Source organism: Cupressus sempervirens, chromosome 2 (genome assembly GCF_028749045.1).
Source record: "Cupressus sempervirens isolate cs-2001-9-10 chromosome 2, ASM2874904v1, whole genome shotgun sequence".
In the NCBI taxonomy this organism is placed as follows: domain Eukaryota; kingdom Viridiplantae; phylum Streptophyta; class Pinopsida; order Cupressales; family Cupressaceae; genus Cupressus; species Cupressus sempervirens.
This window is the reverse complement of record NC_143119.1, coordinates 461,581,799-461,589,840: the sequence shown is the minus strand read 5'-3', so window position 1 is coordinate 461,589,840 and position 8,042 is coordinate 461,581,799.

Below are 8,042 nucleotides of genomic sequence, written 5' to 3'. Positions count from 1 at the left end.
AGTTACAATCTTCATTGCATACTCACTGCTATCCCACTTAATTACTCCAGGAAACTTCTTAGTAACATAGAAGAATAAATGAGTCAATAGAGACTCAAATCTAAATACCGCCCTCTTTGTTTTCTTTATCTTTACAATATTGTCCAATAGCTGCACTATGACAATGTCATACAAATTTACTTTACTCCTTTCAATAACCATTACATATGTAGTATGAAGGAATCCAGTTGGTATGGAGTTTACCCTTGATCCATGGTTCAACTTGTACCCTAAGATTTTGGTCAACAATTTGACTCATTTATCCTAAATAGGATCAACCCTCATATTTCTTCCATCAAACTTGGTTTTTAGGTTTGTCTCAACTAATCTCCTGACACTTTTCTCATTAACAAGATTACAAACTTCATTGTTGAATCTTGTGACCTTGTGAATTAGGTCATTATCAATTACAATCTGTGCATCGCCTAACCAAAACATATCATCATGTATTCTTCTCAATATAATTTGGGTCCACTAGTGATTGTTGAATTCTATATAGAACATATACTTCACCAAATTCACATCTTCAAGGTGCACATATTCAAACTTCAGGGATAAATCATTATTACACATGACTCCTAAGTCCTTGTCAAACTCCTCATCATCTATACTCTCAATTTTGCAATGTACATAATTCCTAATATCCTCTACATGTAACACACTTTTCGAAACTTGCAAAAATGTGCCTACAGGATCATCTAGTAAAGAAACAAATGGGTGTTTCTTGAACTTATACCTTGGTTTGTCACTAACATCATGTACTCTTTGGTTGGCCATTCCTCTATAACTATAAAAACTTCAAGAAACTGGATTTAATACAATGTAAAATACCTCAAATTTGCAATTTGAGGGCTTCTACAACTTTCATCTTCACATACTTTCTTTGCACTTCAATTTCTATCAAATCACTCTTCAATTCACTCAAGACACTTCACATGAACAAATGGTACATCAAATCTTATTCGTGATCCTTAAGTCATTTCAAATCGCACTATGCAATAAATGTGTATCTACTACAAACTCATAATACTATCTCTACTTACCAATGACCTTGATCTCACAATTCCCCCTTATTGTGATCATATCAAGACTTGCGCACTAAAACATAAATTTTTGTTTATGTCTTCTACCTTCTATTAACTGCACAATCTCTAACTCTCTAACATTAATTCTGACCACTGATGCTCTGCTGCTACTGCAATAGCTTAATTTAGATAGGTTGAACCAAAAATAATCCGTGACTTCAACTTTCCATTAGGTGCATCAAAGCATTTCTCTTCGAATACAATATGTGAACTCTTTGGATTACAAACCTTCACAAATGCTTCTTTAAATTCCTCAACATGTTCCTTGACTATTTCTTTTTGACTGTTGTTACCTCCATTTTCATTCCTTCTATCATTCCTGTTGTTGTTCCTTCTGTGATTAGGGTTCCTATTAAAGTTCCCTCTATCCAGTTTTTAGAATCTTGCTGTGTGTCCAAAGTTATTGCATAAATGACATACAAGTGCATTTCTCCTTTGATTATTCGCATTTTGACTTTCAGGTGCTCTGTAGTTCCTTACAATATGTCCAAGATTGTTACATCTGTAACAAAAAAACTGCTTCCTCTCACCATTAGGTTTCTCTCCATCATTAGATCTTCTCTGAGATCTACTTCTTTCATTACCTATAGGGTTAATATTCCTAAATATTCTACTATTCTTATTATCATCAACAAACTTAGGTTTCTTACATTCTACTACCTTATGTCCATAACCATGACAATTATAACAATAGAAATTAGTAATAGGTTTAAAAGAGTTACCTGTACAATGTCTCTTCATGTCTCCAACTTCATTGCATATGAAAGATCTACCTTTCAATTCATGTCTTACCTCTTTGGATGAATCATCTTGCTTAGGTTCTTCAACTTGCTCTATTGTTCTAAGTTCATCAAATATCTTTGTCAATTCAGTTTTCTCAACTTCATTAGACCACTTGAACTTTTCTTTAGGGATTTCTATTATAGAATCTTGTTCTATCCTAATCTCATCTTTCTTCCCTAACTTCTCTCCAAGAAGATATCCAAGGCCTGTCTTGTCATAAGAAGGTATTTGATGAAATATTTATTCATCAATTTTCTTAGAACTTGTGTAAAGTTTCTCTAATTGCTATTTAGCTTGTGTCAACTCTCCTTTCACAATGATGTTGTATTTTTCTAACTCTGCATGCTCTATCTTAATAGAATCTAATTCAAATGTCACTTGACTTAACTGGGATCTAAGGTCTGCATTCTCAAATTTTGGATCAATTCCACTCTTGTTGCCACTAGTCTTAAGACTTAACTTTAGTTCAACAATTTTCAGCTCATGTTTCAAGATCTCATTCTCTTTCTTGAGATTTTTTGTATCATCATTAACACTGATTTGTGCAAAAGGTTCCTTACTAGATTTTAGATCATCAATTTCATCCTTTATTTTACCAATGTAAACTTTTTCATCTTTGTATCTATCTTTCAAGTTGTCTCTCTCTTCAGTAAGAAGATCAATCTATTCAAGAGCTTCTTCAAGATTCTTCTTCAACTATTGTATTCTACAAAATTTTTCCCACAACTGAATATTGTTAATTACTTTATAACTTGCATATGAAAGTAAACCAGCAATGCTGAACAGTAAATATAACCATACACATAGAGAACTCATAACACCATTATTTGTTAACTAGAGAAACCCTAGCCAAGTGAAAACCCCAGCGCGGATGATACCCACTAGATGATTTACTAAACAATAGGATCCTATTAGGAGTCTATGAAGTACATATAGTGTCTTGAGTCCTTTTTAGAAACATCAAACCTGTTAGGAGTTGGTAGATCAATTAAAATGTATGCAAGAAGAGCCTACTACCCTAACATGCAATTATACAATTTAGTTCCTTCAGAACAGACATACATACAATAATTGCTTGATGTTGTAACTCGCACTTGCTTTGATCTTACATTATATTTTGCATCACATAAAGCTCGTAGATGGTTCTCACAATAGTTTTCATGTCACATCTAATCATGCAACTTCCACAGTATCTACACATTGTAAACATTCACTGTCCAACACACTATCCCATTATTTACACAACACAAGATCTTTACTTATACCTTGTGCATTTACAAATTGTTACTTAGTCAACTTCCATGTCTTCAAATGCTTGAAATAATATAAAATAATATCCACATAGTCAGCTTAACATGACTTAATAATTATTTTGATATCAAAACAATTCCTAAAGTCATACAACTCTATTTTCTGCTATGCTTTGTTACACACTGTTAAATACTAGCACAATTAAACTTACTGCAACTTGCACCATACTGATTGTACATACATATGCATTGGTAAACATCATCATGACAATGTTACAAACCTTTCCTCAACTGCGCATAAGCTAATTCTCTGCACATCATCTGCACTATTAAGATTTGTTCACTGTAGTCCTACAAACTGTCTAATACTTAGAGAATTTTCTTTCTCTGAATGCATAAATGAAATGCTGAGTATATATTGCCATAAATGAAAACCATCAAGACATTTACCTAACCATATTTCCAAAACTAACCAGCTTTGCAAATTTTGACAACAAAAATTGTAAAAAGTGCAAAATTGTTAATGTGCAATTTTTGCAAAATTGACAATTTTTGCATTTGGACACTTTAGACTTTGCAAGACTACATATTAAGATTCCAAATCAACTATGGAAGATATTTAGATCATGTTTAGGACATATCCATGCCTAACTACCTTTCTATGCTTATATATTCCTCTAAGACAACTTTTTGTACTTTTGTCCCTAATTGACAACATTTTGCCAATGCAACATTACATCAAGTTGCCTATCTTGCCTTGCATCATTCCTTCACATGCACAAGGACCCCTTAACTAAGGACTATTTATTATGCCTAAGTCTTTCCAAGACTCTTATTTTTTCCTAATGACATATCCTAGGTGCTCCTACAACACATAACCATAGAGTCTAATTGATGACTAATACACCAAAAAGAGTTTTCTTAGATTTCCAATCTTGTAACTATGCTTGTCTAATCTATTTTGTAGCAAGAAAGAGAATCTTAAACCCATTTGTATCTATTTAGCTATACAAGTAACTAATTTAGCTGCTTGTGAAAATCAATTCCTAAGTACTTGTATCTTCCATGAACTCTAACACACTTCCTTCAAAGATGAAGGTAACCTACAATTCCTTTCTCTTTAAAAATAAATTCATGATCCTAGTCTTGCTGGTGTTCACTTGCATCCCAACCTCCTGATAGAAACCCTTTAGAGCTTTCAAATGTTCTCTCAAGTCATGATTAGTTCATGCATGTAGAATGAGATTATTTGCATAAAGAAGTAGCTTCACCATATATCCAACAAGAATGACACCTTCAATGGTTTTGTTTAGTCATCCTTCAAGTTTATCAATATACAAGCCAAATAGAGTTGTCATGATACTTGAATATATCTGCCAAAATATTTTGAAAAGCCTTATTTAGTCTCAAACATTGATATTTTATATCAGCTTGTCTCTCTAGAGAATATGGCTGCCAAATTATGTTAATGAAGGTATTAATATTGTGCATTTTAAGAAAGCACGAGAAAGATTACAAGTAGTGACATCAATGACAAGATGATTCACAAGGCTAACAATGAGGTAGTTAATCTTACCAGTCATAAATGACTTTAATAATTTTTTGAGTATTGAACTCAATAATTGTGATTGTGTTAATGTATCATATACATTTTCACTAAATTGATTAATTTTACTTCTTTTAATCCTTACACAAATAGGTGTGACCATAGCCCCTTGAACAATTTCTTAATTTAACTTGATTAAAAACTTATCTTTGTCAACAAAAAGGAATCTTATCAAAACTTTTTATCATATGTTCTAGATATTATATTTTCTTGGTTATTGGAATCTTCAATTTTTTTGACCATTGTAAAGAAAAACTCTCATTGTTTTTTGGTTTCATTAGTTTAACGTATTTGCAATGAATAGAACTTGAGATACATGAGTAAGTGTGAAATCCAATTCAAAGTGATCTTTTTTTAAAATTTTAGATACAAAATAATTTCAAAGAAAGATCATTTTTAAAATATATTTCTTTTCCATTGTATCAATTTTATCATCCAAATACTATAAAAAATGTTTCATGTCATCATTTGAAAAAGGAAGAAGATATTATTCATTACATGAATTCAAATGTAAAAGGAACCAATTAAGGCTTTCTCTTTCATTGAACAACTAAACTTTCCACCGAATACTATAAAAAATGTTTCATGTCATCATTTGAAAAACAAACAGACATGAATTCCAATGTAAAAGGAACCAATTAAGGCTTTCTCTTTCATTGAACAACTAAACTTTCCCCCAAAGCATTATGAAGTAGTTTCTTAATCTTTCATTTCAAATTAATGAAGATTTCCTCCATAGAAGTATACAAATGAGAAAATACAACATGTCCTTTGTTTTCCTATAATTTCTCTTTCCTTTGTTTTCCTTTGTATCAATTTTATCATCCAAATACTATAAAAAATGTTTCATGTCATCATTTGAAAAGCAAACAAATATTATTCATTACATGAATTCAAATGTAAAAGGAACCAATTAAGGCTTTCTCTTTCATTGAACAACTAAACTTTCCACCAAAGCATTATGAAGTAGTTTCTTAATCTTTCATTTCAAATTAATGAAGATTTCCTCCATAGAAGTATACAAATGAGAAAATACAACATGTCCTTTGTTTTCCTATAATTTCTATTGCTTATACAATTCCAAAACCAAGTTCATATAAAAAGTTTACCAATAAATAAGTAAAACAATTTCATTTCTCAATAATTTTTGAACTCTACACACTAAGAAATCCCTTAAACTATCTTTTGTTGAAATGGAGCAACTGTAAGAAGAAATACACTAAAATTGGAATTTCTCTTTAATTACTAAATAAATTACCAAATCAAAACAACATAGAGTATCTCTCAAATTATAATTTTTAAAGAAAACACATAGTTATTATAAGATGTATTCCAAAGGGAAAATAACTAACATAGGCTTGCTCTCCTCCCATCCTAATGGCATCATGAGAACTTGGAGATCCTAGCCAACCCCTAAGAAAGTGAGCTTACTTTACATGTGGAAATCACTCATATTATGATAATATTTTTAGTATCCTTTGTTAACTAACTTCCTTAAGTAACAATAAATGAAAAAGAAATATATATTAAAACCAAACGTATGGATGTAGAAATGTCTCATCTCTTTTTGAGCACCATTTGACCTCCATATCCATGTGCAATATCTTTATCCTTTTCCTCCTCTATCTTCACCTCTACTTTCAAAAGCAAGATTCTCCTAAAAAGGAAGTGAGAAACTCTTTACTCCTTCCCCCCATTCTTTCTTCTCGAACCCTCGATATAAAGGAATTTTTCATTTGCACGAATTTGTTAGTAAGTGTAGAGTGCACTATCCTCATTAAATGAGATTCACTTTCTCATTTAAGAGAGTAAAATGTCCATAGACACCCCACCTATACTTTGACCCTCAAATCAACTTTCAAACTCATCGTCCTCATTAAAGAGGTCTTTTGAGGGGTCATATCATGGCCTTGGTAATTTAATATACCCAACAAGTACCCTTATCATAGGGGTTGATTCCTATTTAGATTCATAAAATTGATCGCTTTACACTTTTAAAATCTCAATGAAGGCTGATTCCATAATTCAATTCCTTTTTGATTTCCTAACACTAACCCTCAATTGAAATCCCTTGACACATAATCCACACTAGTAACTCCTCCAAGAATACACCCTATTTACTTTATAATAAAAATGGCTAAGAATTGAACATCCCAAAGGTATATTAATCTTTCCATAGAAGTTTCTCCTTCCTCTTATAGAAACACTCACTTTCCTACAACATAAATACAATTAGAATTAGATTACCATAATTTATCATATTGGTTGTTAAAACACAAGATTTCTTAGACCCCATATTAGTAACTATTTGCAAAGTACATTTTCATCCAAGTATCTCAAAGAGATACATATCCCCATAAAAAGTCTCTATCAAATTAAGATTTTATTAGATACATGAGAGGAATGGTCTTATATTAACAATCAATGGTTGATATATTTTCTATGATCTTATTTAAGTCATTTAAGTATGGCTTAAATTTTTAAAATGTTATGTAGATATAAACATACTTGATGTAGGTTATAAGTTATGTTATTGCTTCGAAAAATATTTCTAGTGTTGAGAAAGATTATTTTTCTTTCTAGTACTAAAATGCCTTAACATGCCTATGAAGTACCAATGTATGTGTATATTGAAACCTAACATGTGCAAGAATTAGTTTTTGTATAGAAATTGTTTTTTTCAAACAACATAGTTTAAAAGATCATTTGATTCATCACCATATTAGTCATAGGATCATTTCAAAATATCTCTTTGTCATTTGTTCCCTACAAATCATGTAGTTCTAGGTTCAAACTATGAAGGAACTCACACTATCTAAAGGTTCATTCTCACTATAAAATACCCACAACTTATGAATATTCTCATGTTTCAACAAGTTGCTGAGTTGATATGTGAAAAGGGTGAGATTTTGTTGGTAGTAATAACTTCCTACATCAAATGAAAAATTATATAATTTATTCGAAAGCTATAGTTAAACATTAATTATTAATGTAAAGCTTCAATATTACAACTATAATTCCCCTCTACAAAACCCAAGAGAAAGTAACCTAAAGATGACACTAAGTCTACTGAACATTTTTTCTTCTTAAATTTTTATAGAACATCAAGATAACAAATTGAAAACAATATAATGAAACACATCATATATAAATAAAGGAATACAAATATAGTTTACATTTCTCAAGGGTTCCTTAATTTCTTGAATCACATTTGTGTAAATATTATTAATTAGATGTAATCATAAATACAATGTCCACATCTATAAGGAAACATTATCT